This window comes from Mobula hypostoma, chromosome 11 (genome assembly GCF_963921235.1).
Source record: "Mobula hypostoma chromosome 11, sMobHyp1.1, whole genome shotgun sequence".
Classification (NCBI taxonomy): Eukaryota; Metazoa; Chordata; class Chondrichthyes; order Myliobatiformes; family Myliobatidae; genus Mobula; species Mobula hypostoma.
Genome location: NC_086107.1, coordinates 102,033,114 through 102,047,274, shown reverse-complemented (window position 1 = coordinate 102,047,274; position 14,161 = coordinate 102,033,114). Strand labels below are relative to the sequence as shown.

General features: G+C 44.7%; 1 non-coding gene across 1 annotated transcript; it reads left to right on the top strand.

The window, feature by feature from the left end:
• Window positions 1-238: 238 nt before the first annotated feature.
• Window positions 239-311, top strand: trnar-ccu (transfer RNA arginine (anticodon CCU)). The gene has a single exon. It is a non-coding gene; the product is annotated as a tRNA-Arg (tRNA).
• Window positions 312-14,161: the final 13,850 nt, after the last annotated feature.

Here is a 14,161-nt window from a genome sequence, read left to right as displayed (position 1 = left end):
TTATGTCTAACACTCACTGTCTGGCCCTCATGGCTAGATCTCCACTGTCTGGTGTCTGGAATCATTAAACCTTCAAAAACGTTTCTGGTTTTGATTCATATCATAACCATTCAGTTTCCCAAGATAGGATTCTCTTCCTGCAAAATTGTTGTTGATTCATTATAATTTTCTGGGTTTTGATAAATATTGATGCAATCTAAGACCAAATAGTTGCTATTTCTAGTAGAATCTTCACTCAGCCCCAGTGGCCTAATGGATAAGGCATTGGCCTCCTAAGCCAGGGATTGTGGGTTCAAGTCCCATCTGGGGTGCTGCAAATTTTAAATACCCATTACTGGGCTATGGACACAGATAAAATTCTTACCTGCTTATCATTCAGGGAATGAGGAATATAAAGATATTATCAGCCAGCCATTATTGTCAATTGTTTAAATAATCGGAGACACATATGAAAATAATTTTAGGCACATATTAAATCTCTCTATACTTCAACTGTCATTGTCTTACAAGGACGAGCTACTGTTACAAAGTCCTGATGAAGGGTTTCAGCCCAAAACGTTGACTGTTTGCTCTTTTCCATAGATACTTCCTGACCTGCTGAGTCCCTCCAGCATTTTGTGTGTGTTGCTTTGCATTTCCAGCATCTGCAGATTTTCTTGTTTTCACGTTGATTGTTATGTGCACAATGAAACTTACTTTCAGTAGCATCACAGGCACATACCATCCTATCAGCAACATTCACAAGAAAAAGGTAAATTAAGCATAAATTTTTACAAGGAAGAACACAGAACAAAGAAAAAGTTGGCTTCAGTGCAAAGTGGTCAGAATGTTGCTACACTGAGATAACTAGCGGTTGTTATGACTGACTGTCGTGACTGGCTAAAACTGAGCCACACGGAAGCTGTAACTGGGAAATATAAAGGTCTTTTATTCACACAGCAAACCTCCGAGAGAGAGAGAGAGAGAGAATGGGAGGATCCAAGAGAGTCTCACTCTCTCAACATGATGTTTGTAGTTTTTCAACACAAAGACAACAATGAATGATTAACACAGACACAAGGAAATCTGCAGATGCTGGAATTTCAAGCAACACACACAAAAATTGCTGGTGAACGCAGCAGGCCAGGCAGCAACTATAGGAAGAGGTACAGTCGACGTTTCGGGCTGGGACCCTTCGTCAGGACTAACTGAACCTGACGAAGGGTCCCGGCCCAAAACGTCGACTGTACCTCTTCCTATAGTTGCTGCCTGGCCTGCTGTGTTCACCAGCATTTTTTGTGAATGAACGATTAACTACAGTTTCAATTGCTATAATCACAGAACTTTAAGATTTGAGATGTGGTCAGGTGAATTTACAGAATTACATATTTACAATTATAGCACACCCCAACCAGCAGAATCCCTTTGGCGTCCCTTTCAAAAGCCTCTAGATTCAAAGATGCAAAATAACTTTATTGTCAAACGACGTATGTCTACATACATACAAACTATGCAGTCTACTGCCCTGAGATTCCTCTTCCCACAGACAGCCACGGAAGAAAGAAAACTGAGGAGCCCATTCAAAGAAAAACATCAAACCCCGCTTGAGCAACGCGCACACAAAAAAAATCCAAATCACGCAAATGGCAAAAAAGAGTGTAAAACACAGAATATAAACATAAAATTGGAAGAGCCCAGGCATGTTCAGTTAAGCTCAGTTCAATTCAATGTAGCCCCGTGCTGTTCGTTATCTGCAGGCCGCCCTGATCAAGAAATGCCCAAAATAGCAACAAAACTGTTGTGTAGTGGTTAGCACAATACATTACATTACAGGCGACCGTGGTTCAGTTCCCACTGCTGTCTGTAAGAAGTTTGTACGTTCTCCCCGTGACCACCTGGGTTTCCCTCCGGGTGCTCTGTTTTCCTCCCACAGTCCAAAGATGTGCAGGTTGGCAGGTTAATTGGTCATTGTAAACTGTCCCGTGATTAGGCTAGGGTGAAATTGGGGGGGTTGTTGGATGGTGAGGCTCGAAGGGCCGGAAGGGCCTATTCCGTGCTGTACCTCAATAAATAAATAGATAGATAGATAAATAACGGGGTGACCAGAAACATCCGAAATATACACCTTATGTTGCTATGTTGAAGGATAGGCCAGAATGGACCTGTCCTGAACTGTGCATTAAGTGGCAGGGATACTCCTTTAACAAAGTGCTGATAGTGGTAACATTCTTTCCTGGAGCCATCAGCCTGGGGATTACTGTATAGTTTCAACAGGACAGAATTTGAATGAGTGGCTTCACTAAGCACAAAGTATCAGCTGGAAGTTAAATTGTGTACAGGTTTTATTTCCTGAAGACTCGTTCTCTCTGTAGTTAACCCCTAATTATGCTATTCATGATTTCGTAAATCCTGAGTGACCCCTAACATATATTATCATTGTGGTTCAAGAACTGGACAGTTGAAGGGAAACAGCTGTTCTTGAACACAAGAAATCCTGCAGATGCTGGAAATCCAGAGTAACACATACAACATTCCCTCTAAGTTTTGTTTACAACTGCGCAGACCAACCATTGCTCTGAGCAGGAAATTTTTACATGGCCTGAAAACTGCACGGCACTTTAAGTGATTTATTTTGTATGAATATTTAGGAAAAAATATTGAAAAATCACATACTTTCAATTTTATTTATTAATTGAAAGGTATAATGAAACACAGTACACAACAAAAACATTTCATATTGCATTCAGCGGGCTGGCGGTTTATTAACAATGAGCTACTGAATTCCATTGTGTTTATTGTTACAATTTGTAACAGTGTCATAACTTGAAACACTGACAATGGAACTATGTTGAAGCTCTAAAATGTTTCAAAGTACAGGCTGTGGTATGTTTATTAGTTAGAAAATTTATGGATTATATTAATTAACACATAATTATGAGGTATTTCATAATTATATTAACACAGATTTCAAAATTATATTAACATAATTTCAAAATGGCAATAACATAATTTCAAAATTATATTAACATTATATAAAAGAAAATTCCAGCTACATGGCAACAAAGGCTATGTGCATGGGAGCATTTCAGTTACTGTGCAGCCGTCCACCCACTCAGCTTAGTGACACCCAAAGTGCTGGAAGAACTCAGCATGTCAGCATCTACGGAAAGGAACGAAGAGTCGATGTTTTGGGTCATCAGGACTAGCTGTTCTAGAACCTGGTGGTGTGGACTTCAATACAGGAAATAAACAGACAATTCCCACAAATATAAATACACTATGCTTTAAAAAAAAACAGAATGACAAACTTAGATCTGTCTGAGAGAGCCTTGTTTAACTTTATTTGCACTCTGACAGCACAGGTGCCTTTGGGTACCGCTCTGGAGTATCAGCTTGGAGATTACACAACACATGAGAATTGTGAGGAGGAAAACCCTTGGGTGAGCCATGGTTTGGTCTAAGGTTTAATTGCCTGTAAGCTCATCCTGCATTGGAACCAGTAAATAAGTCATGTGTGCAATCCTTCTCCAGACGAAACTGAAAGGAAAGTGTTCTTCATGTACTTTAACCCATAGATATTTCTGTAAATTTTGAGAGATGTCTTGAACAGACAATATTAACATTTATTGCAGTTGGGGAGAGATTGTGAGGACATAAACAAAAGTAAAATTCCAGGATAACACACACAAAGTGTTGGAGGAACTCAAAGTCAGGCAAAATCTATGAAGAGGAATAATCTGTCAATATTTCAGGCCCAGACCTTCAGCAGGACCAGAATGGAAGGCCGAAGAAGTTGGAATAAAAGTGGGAGGAGGGGAGGGAGTACAAGCTGGAAGGTGATGGGTGAAGTTAGGTGAGGAGGGAAGGCAGATAGCTGGGGTGGGAGGATGAAGTGAGAAGCTGGGAGGTGATAGGTGGAAAAAGTAAAGGTCTGAAGAAGAAGGAGTCTGACAGGAGAGGATGGGAGAAAGGGAAGGAAGATTGGCAGCAGAGGGAGGTGTTAGGCAGGTGAGGAGATAAGAAATGGTAAGAGGGAAGACAGAATGGGGAATGGAAAAGGAGAAAATTAGGGGGGGGGGATTAAATTACCGGAAGCAGGGAAAACCTATGTTCATGTCATCAGGTTGGAGGCTACCCAAAAGGAATACGAGGTGTTGCTATTCCAACCTGAGAGTGGCCTCACTGTGGCAATAGAGGCGACCATGGACTGACATATTGGAATGGGAATGGGAATGGAGTTAGAATGGTTGGCCACCGGTAAATCCTTCTGTACTACCTACTTATGTAAAATCCCAGGATGATACACCTCAGGAAGGAGAACGTGGAACAATGGAATTCCTAGTCTGTGAAGGGATATCGTGGTAATTATGTGGACAAGGTCATATTACACTGAGGAGGGTGGCCACATTGAGAGAACATACTCATGTTGGAGGAAGTTTCTTGCACCAATCAGAAATTTACAAAATACCAAGTTGGTAATATCATGCCAAGAGGCTGACCCTGCCAATGTCCAGTTCTATCTATCCATCCACTGCCAGCATTGCTCAAGGAGTGACTCTCACACCGTACTGGGATGATCGCACGGACTATCAATGCATGGAAGGCCAAAGGCTGAAAATTGAGATTCCTTTTATAGCTGGCATGGACTCCAGGTGCCGAAGGGTCTGCTTCCATGATGCATGATCCTGACTGTACGTACAACCACCTTTCTCACAGCTTCACTTCCCTCTGGTGTTGGGCCACTTGTCCGACACCCAGGTGAGAGTTTGTCCCATGAAGAGAGACCGGGATTGCACTCCCAGGTTCAGAAGATCGAGCTGTGATCTTGCAGAAACACACAAGTTCTCATAGGGCTTGAGAGGGTAGAGGAAAGGGTAACGTTCGCCCAGAGAGAGGTGAATTTTTGGAACCCTGCACACAAGAGGGACATGGAGGATCAGTGACTGAGTATACTCAGACAAAGATTGATCAAGTTCTAGATTTAAGGGAATGCAGAAAGGCGAATCAGGACTAAAAGATCAACCAATGATGTTGCAACAGCTACAAGGGCTGAACGGCTCACTCCTGCTTCTATTTCTTAGAAAAATGAAGTCACTGCCCATGAATCTCCTTCGCTCTATGCTGAATAAAACATAAAATGCCAGCAGTACTCCACAGGTCAGGTAGAATCTATAGAGAGAGAAACAGAGCTACTGTTTCAGATCCACGAGTTTACATCTCAGCATTTTTCTTGATTTATTTCAGATTTGCAGCATTATTTTGAATGGCAACGACAGGCTTCACAAGTTTCATGATGCCAGGAAATTTGATCTCTGACCTTCAAGCACAGATTTCATTTGGACCAGAAGTATGGTCTGCATGACTTCAATGGGAAACATGAGCCTGGCTTCCCTCTACACAACTGTCGCCTGACCTGCAAAGTATTTCTGGTGTTGATTTTCTTTGGAGTACAGTGGTGCATCTGGTAAAGCCACTGGCTCACGGCACCAGTGATCTGGGTTTGATCCTAACCTTGGGTGCTGTTTGTCTGGAACTTCCAAGGACCCATGAACACTATGTCCGTATTTTGCTCTCTTTTTGCACTACTTTTCTCATTTAAGATGGCGCTACTGAAGTGGGTGACAGCTTACTGGAGGTTCATAAAGCAAGAAATGCAATTAAATACTTTACTGATAACACTTTTTCTGTGGGAAATTGTGGTAACCAATCACAGCAAACAACGAAGAGGCATACGAAGGCAAGGCTGACCCAAGGGTCAAGGTGTGTGGCTGCGATGAAAGTCAAGAGTGAGGTCAAGGCATGTTTGAGGGCAAGTGCTCAGAGTGAGGTTGAGGCACGTTTGAGATAAGGTTGGAGTGAGCAGACCGGAGGAGCTTTGGAGTTCAAGCACCTAAACTGGGAGTGAAGTTGGATCAATCTAAGCACCAGGCCAATTTGACAAGGTCGTGTATGGGCCGGAATGTGGCAGCGGGGTCCAGACCCTAAGCATATCAATGTGGCTGGTCCTAGTGTGCGGGGGACGACCCGGTGTTTGGACAATTTAAACACCAGGCTAGATGAACTGAAAAGGCAAGGTGTCAGGACCGGAGGTGAAGGTCAGGCCGGTTCTGCTCGCTGCCCAGTGACGTTTATTCCATTCTTGTAGGCGCTGAAGCTGAGGCTGTGTCCTGCCCTGAGCTTCATGTCTGTGAGCTTTGCAACAATTTCCCCTGCTGTGTGCTGAACTGAGGCTGAGGCTTCGGACCTGCTCTGGGCTTTGGGTCTATGGACTCGCTTTCATTCTGAATGATGTTGCTTGCTTTTACTGTTTACACGATTTGATTTTTTTTCTTTCTCTGTGCATTGGCTGTTGATCTTTTTTAAAATTTGGGTCATTTTGGGTTTCTCGTTTTGTGGCTGCCTGTAAGCAGACAAATCTCAAGGTTGCATAATTTATACATACTTTGATAATAAATGTACTCTGAACTTTTAATATTTCTGATTGTAACTTATAGTAATTCTGTACTGCTACCACAAAACAACAAACATCACGAGACCATCAGATTCTCCCTGTGATCACATGCATTTCTCCTGGGTGCTCTGGCTTCCTCCCACAACCCAAAGGCATGTGGCTTGATAGGTTAATTGGCCACTAGTACGTAGGTGAGTGTAGAATCTGGAGGTGTTGACGGGAATGTGGGGAGAATTAAATGGGATTGGTACAGGATTAGTGTAAATGGATGGTGGAATGTCAACACAGACTCGGTGGGCTGAAGGGCCTGTTTCTGTGCTGAGGATATCTCCTTCAGCTCAAGTCTGGAATAATTACCCCCATGGGCCGGCTTGGGATCAAATGCTCCCAAAGATCATTGTGCTCGGGTCAGATTGACTCAAGGACAGTTCTTTAAACATAAATTTAGTCAGCTCAGGCCTGTGAGGGGTGATGGGGCAGTGCAGGGAAGCCAGGAAGTCCTGGGTTCACCTAAATATATACATTATGGAAGTAGATCCTCAGGCTTTGGTCAGGATCAAGTCTAATTTCTCCCACAGCTGTAACAATTGCTCTCCAAAAATCACCTTCACTGGGGGTATGGGGTTCCCAAGATGCACTGGGTTCTTGGATAATCTGGACCTAGGACCTTGAGGAAGGAGTTATGGGGAACTGTGAGGCTCCAGCACACCCTGAGGTCCGGGACATGCTGGGAACGAGTTCTGGGCTGCCCTGAGGCCAGGGGTTCTGTAACTACTTAAGGATTATGAGCTTCATAAGCCCATGCTATTATAGGAAAGGTACCAGCATGATTGGCAGAAGGCACAGAATGGGAACAAAGGGGACATTTTCAAAGATTGATCATGTAATGCCCTGGGAAAGGTTTCACTGCTAATGTAATGGTTTTTCCTGTAGCAGCAGTGTTTGGGTTAGGGCTAGAGATAACAGGGGCTTTGGAATGTGTGCCATCCAGTGAAGGGAGTGTTTTTCTCTTGTTGTGTACCTGAGAACGAGGTGATCTGGGTTTTTTGTTTGGTGAGAGATGAAGAGAGAAGACGCCAGAAAGGGGAAGTCGTAGACAGCAGGATGGAGTGGACTTGGAGCGGGGCCGGGAGTGAACGAAGCCCAGGGAAACCGATGGAGGATCGGCGAAAGGGAAACCATGAGCTCCAACTTGTGCACCTTAGACTGTTTCATTAAAATGGGCCCTTTTCTTTTTGTTTTTCTTTACTAACCCTCTAGTCAAATTAAGAATTAAAGATCTAAACCGTTTAATTGCATATGGCGTACTCTGTTATTTTGTGGTACTGATTTGTAACAGGGGAACAGATCACACAGCATCCACGCAAACAAGAGGCTGTCTTCCCCAGACTAACGCCAGTGGCCAAACCTGAGGGTTACAACTGCCCCTGAGGTTCTGCAGGTGTGGGAGCTGGCTCTACTGCTTTTCACATCGTATGTTAATGATCCGGCTGATGGAATTGATAGCTTTGTGGCCAAGTTTGTGGCTGATACAAAGATAGGTGGAGGGGCAGGTAGTGTTGAGGAAGTGGGAAGTCAGCAGAAGGAGAGAATGGGCAAAGAAGTGGCAAATGGAATAAAAATGTAGGAAAGTGTATGGTCATGCACTTTGGTAGAAGGAATAAAGGCATTGACTATTTTCTAAATGGGGGAGTGAATTCAGAAGTCAGAGGTGCAAAGGGACTTGGGAGTCAGTGCAGGATTCTCTAAAAGTTAACTTGCAGGTTGAGTTGGAAATAAGGAAGACAGATGCAATGTTAGAATTTATTTTAAGTGGGACTAGACTATAATATAAAAGCAAACATGTAATACTGAGGCTTTTTAAGACGTTGGTCTGATCACATTTGGAGCATTGTGAGCAACTTTCTGTTCCATATTTAAGAAAGGGGCGTTAGAGAGGGTCCAGAGGAAGTTCAGAAGAATGATCCCAAGGAATGGAGAGGTAAATGCATGAGGAGCATTTGATGGCTCTGGGCTTGTACTTGCTGCAGTTTAGAAGAATGAAGGGTGATCTCATTGAAACCTATTGATTATCAAAAGGCTTTGGAATGTAGAAGGTTGAGGGGGGACTTGATAGAGGTGTTTAAAATTATGAAGGGGATTGACAGAGTTGACGTGGATAGGCTTTTTCCATTGAGATTCAAACAAAAGGAAACTCTCAACTCAAGAGAGTTAAAGGGCAAAAGTTTAGGGGTAACACGAGGGGGAACTTCTTTACTCAGAGAGTGGTAGCTGTGTGGAACGAGCTTCCAGCATAAGTGGTTGAGGCAGGTTTGATGTTGTCGTTTAAAGTTAAATTGGATAGATATATGGACAAGAAAGGAATGGAGGGTTATGGGCTGAGTGCAGGTCGGTGGGACTAGGTGAGAGTAAGAGTTCGGCACGGACTAGAAGGGCCGAGATGGCCTGTTTCCGTGCTGTAATTGTTATATGGTTATAGATAGAGTGGACCTGAAGAGAATGATTCCTATAGTTTGGGGGGGGGGGGGGCGCGTCTAGGACCAGAGGGCACAGCCTCAGAATACAAGGACATCCCTTTAGAACAGAAATGAAGAGGAATTTCTTCAGCCAGAGGGCGGTGAGTCATGGAAATCATTGCCACAGGCAGCCAATTCATTTGGGTACATTTAAAGCAGAGGTTGATAAGTTCTTGATCAGTAAGGCAGTCAAAGGTTACAGGAAGAAGACCCAGAGAACGGGGTTGAGCAAGAAAATAAATCACCCATGATGGAAAGGCAGACTCAATGGGCCGAATGGCATAATTCTGCCCCCACATTTTATGGTCTTATCATCTTGAATACAGTTTCTGGGACCCCTGCGGCCTGGGGTTTCAGGATGCCTTGAGGACTTAGGGGTACTCTGAGGTTCTGAGACTCCTTATGGCATGGAGTTGTGAGACACCCTGAGTTCCTGGAGCAATGTGGTTTGTGCAATTCTGGGACATGCTTAAGTTTGGGATCCTGCTGGTCTGAGACACCCTGACATAAGGAAGAATAGGTTACAGGGAAACTGTGGGGGAATTGGAGTGGTGGGACTTCTCAGAGAGCTGGCAAGGGTTTGACATTCCATGTTGCAAGAGAATGTGAGAAGAGAGGGTTCTGTGGAACCCTAGGATTCCAGAACATCTGGTATCATGGGGCAACAGGTTCTGGGACACTGGGGTTTTGGGAACTTGAGGCTTTGGGACAACCTTGGATTTATAATTATTAGGTTCTGGGAGCTCCTGGGGAACTCTGAAGCTTTAGGACACCCTGGATCCTGGGTTTTGGGACACTGTGTGTCCTGGGATCCTAGGGGATGGGGCATACCCTGTGTTCTGAGATCCCCCAGGATGGGACACCTGTGCTCTGGGGAACTCAGGATTTCAGACAGTCCGTGTTCTGAGATCCCAGTGATTCGGACATCCTGTGTGCTGGGATCCCACGGGTTTGGAAGACTCATTGTTCTGAGATGCAGGTGATTTGGACACCCTGTATTCCGAGATCCCCGGGGATGGGATGCCTGTGCTCTGGGGAACCCAGGATCAGAATCAGAATCAGGTTTAAAATCACTGACATATGTTGTGAGGTTTGTTGCTCTGTGGCACCAATACAGTCATAGTCATACTTCATTGATCCCTGGGGAAATTGTTTTTTGTTACAGTTGCACCATAAATAATAAACAGTAATAAAGCCATAAATAGTTAAATAGTAATATGTAAATTGTGCCAGGAAATAAGTCCAGGACCAGCCTATTGGCTCAGGGTGTCTGACCCTCCAAGGGAGGAGTTGTAAAGTGCAATACACAATAAAAATATATAAATTACAATAGGCTTTTGGACATCCTGCATTCTGGGATCCTGGGGACATGGAATACTCTGTATTCTTAGACCCTGGGGATGGGACACCCAGTGTCCTGGGGAACCCAGGGGTTTGGAAACCCTGTGTTCTGGGATGCCAAGGGTTTGGAAGACTCTTGTGTTCTGGGGACCCTGCAGTCCTGAAAGACGCCACAGAGAAGCAAGTCCTTATTTCATTGCAGCAGGAAGATTCGGAAAAGACAGATGGCAAATGCGTGACCATTTATCCCTCAGGGACCCTCCACCGATTTTACTTCTGCAGCCACTCAGACAGAACCCTCCCTCAGTAGGACCTCCATTATCCAAAGACCAGACAATTATTTATACTGTGCAGCTGAGACAAGCTCCCTCCTACCCGTTCCTCGAATATAAACACTGATAATTACATAGCAGCCCTCATATATTGCTGCTTGCTTGGTGATCAGCTGACTGCTTTCTAATTTTCCTGTTGCTATGGCAACCAGTACCATCAGCAAGGTGCTGGTGGTTGTAATGACATCAAGCTGCTGCTGGCTGGGAGGACGACTGTATCCTGCGTGAAGCACGATTGCCATTGGATCTCATCTCTCCGTGCTGGGTTTGCTCGCTGTCACAACATGGAGGCTGTGGGAAACAGCTCGGACCCTAGGAAGACCGTGCATCTGCTTGTCAGGAGCCTGTCAGCCAGCGCAGTGGAAGAGCCTTGGCATTTCGGTGGGATCATTGTTATCCTCCTGTTCAGTGGCACCGTGATCCTGATGGTTCTGCTGGCTGTGTGCTGCACTTGGCTCCAGTGCTTGAACTCCCCGGCCTCAAACTACACCCCGGCCCCAGAGATCGAGACCAAAACCGACACAGACAAGTTGGAACTGAAGGAACACACCAGTGCTGTCAACAGTAGTATGGCAGACTAGAATTGTAATTACGGAAGGCTCTCCTGATCCCCTGCTGAAGGAGCTACACCCAGGAGAGGGAGGGAAGAAGAACAACAGATTGTCAGTCACCATAGGACTGCTCTAAAGATTGCCACCTTTCTCCTGGTCTTTGATGCACTTTCACCTATGGGTTTGATTCTCATCCCAACTGTCTGCAGGAACAACACACTGGATGTTGGTAGCTGACAGGTATGAGCCCACAGTGACATCACAGCGACATTGTGACATCATGGTAAGTGTGTGACATCACAGTGACAGGGTGAAATCACAGAACGAGCGCGCCATGGTAGATTCAGCACAACATCAGGGGGACAGCGCCACACCATAGTAAGTGTGTTAAAACACAGTGAGTGCGATATCACCGCCAGAGTGTGAGATCACACCCATAGCACTACAGACTGTGATATCAAATAGAGCCTGGTCAGAGAATGACATCACATATAGCACGGGCAGTTGTGACATCAGATACAGCATAATTAGAGTGTGACATCACATTCAGCACGGTCAGAGTGTGATATCACAGTGATAGTATTACATCACAGTTATAGCCCTGCCAATCGACAAGAGTGTGACTTCACAGTGAGGACATGCCCCACCCCCCATGTCTACAGTGCATCATATCAAGAACATGACATCATTATGACAGTGTGACATCACAGATGTGGCACTGCAGACCAGTGCGAGTCTGACAGATTCTAGAGACTGGAGCAACACACAAGGATGCTGGAGGAACTCAGCAGGTCAGACAACATCAATGGAGGGAAATGGATAGTTAACATTTCAGGTTGAGACCCTTCACCAGAGACATCAACTGTGCATCTCCCTCCACAGATGCTGCCTGACCTGCTGAGTTGCTCCAGCGTTTGTGTGTTAACATGAGTGTCACATCACTGTGTGATCGTAACGTCACATATACATGCACCACAGCAAGAGAGTTATGTCAAAGAGCCAGCCAGATATTAAAGGCAACTCAGATAATTCAGTGAAGGCACAAGATCACAGTGTCATCAGAGCTTCAGTATTATGTCACATCCATCATATGATATCACAGTGAATGAATAACATTGCAGAGATAATCAACGTCACAGGGGACTTGTAATGTCAAGTCAGTTGCCCAGCAGCACTTTGACAATGTGGCATCTAGTAAAGCCTCAAGCATTTTTCATAGGCCACAAAGTCTATAAGATTTATATGTTAAATTTCACTATGTTTGCAACTGAAAATCTATTTCAAGGGTAACAGTTGGTTTGCATCGAGGTTAGCCTCACGATGGTGTTCTAGGACCCCGAGTTTCAGAGATGTCTTTCTGGATTCTGTCCTGCAACACCATTGCATGGGCAGTTCTTGCACTGTGGGAGCCCAACCAAGTGCCCTTCTTTGCCTAGGAGTTCGTTTTGCTGAAGGTCATGTTAGTTCCACAGCCAGTTGCTTTTCTTTGATATCCTGTTGAATACAGACTGAAATGTCAAAGGTTAATTGGTCGTCTCATCTGTCTTACCTGACTTGCACTTGTATTATATTTCCAATAAAACCCCGAATACATTGCAAAAACCACATGCACATTGATTGAGGGTGTGCACACTAGCGTGTCTTCTTTCTGTTCCTGGCACAGGATGGTCAAAATCAACCATTGCATCTGCCAGACCAGTGAACCCCAGGAAGCATTTCAGCGGCAGCTGACTGTTCTGAACTGGGTGCAGCTCCTGTCTGTTCCTTCAACATATGGCCTTTGCTCTCTTTGCATCAGACTGGTGACGTAACCTGTAGAAATCTCAACGCACGTGTTCGGACATTTATATTGATCATGGCAAATAACACAGACTGCAGATTCGGATTGTCAAGTATAACTAATAAAATGCATTTAAAACAGAAACGTTGTGTCAGAAGGTTTGTTTTAGTTTAACGATTATGAGTTTCCCTGTCTATGTTATCTCACGTGGTACAGTGACATTGAGGAGATTTGGGATCACTTTGGGTGATTCTCACACTTTGATCCTGTCGGGATTCAAACAGTAGCAAAGCATCTGAAGGGAAGAAGAGGAAACTCCAGATTGAATGGAAGCTTCCAGGGCTACCAAAGGGTTACTGGCAAAGATCTGGGAACATTAATGATAAATAGTTATTTCTCCTGATTCAATCACTTCATGCTTCATAGTTCACACAGCAGTGCTGGAAAGGTTGGGTTGGAGTAAGATCTTCTCACAGGTTCTGACTGATTCAGCTACAGAGTTGCCAGTGTTCTCTACACTCAGATGGCCACAAGGCACAAGGACCATTGCATAAATCTTGCTGTGCTTTGATGCTGAAGCGTTGCTTCAACCCACAAAACAACTGGTAGCACAGTGGTCACCATCAGAGTCCCAGATCTCCATCAGCTTCCCCCCGCAACAGAGTACTAGGTCACCAGCGGATTCCCCACACCCAGGAGGGTCCCAGCTCACCAGCAGGATCCCACTCTATCTCGTTTCCTCTGGACAATTACATTTTGCCCTAATGCTGCCTTGGCAGCTGGTCCTGAGCTCACCTGAGATTCAGTTCAGGTTGACACCACACCTCACTGGATTGTCCATCGCAACTCTTCATCCAAGGTAACCCAGCTTTCTCACCACACCTACTCCCTAACTTTTCATTGCATTACAGAGAGTTTACAATGCAAGCCATTCAGCCCAACAGATCCAGGCATTGCACGAGCCTCTTCGTCTCACAGAATGGTTCATGTCTTCCTCTGGTTTTCCCTTAATGCACCAACTTGTCCCAGTGTCCCTGCTTCCATGTTCTCATCACCTCCTCAGTAACCTTACAGTGGCCACCGAGTATCAACAAGGATCCTGATGCCCCTTCTTCACATCACATTGACAGCTTACTCTTGTTAAAGCCCCCCATATCTAATTTAAATATTTCTGATCATTGAGAACATTTAAAATTAGTTCAAAAGCATTA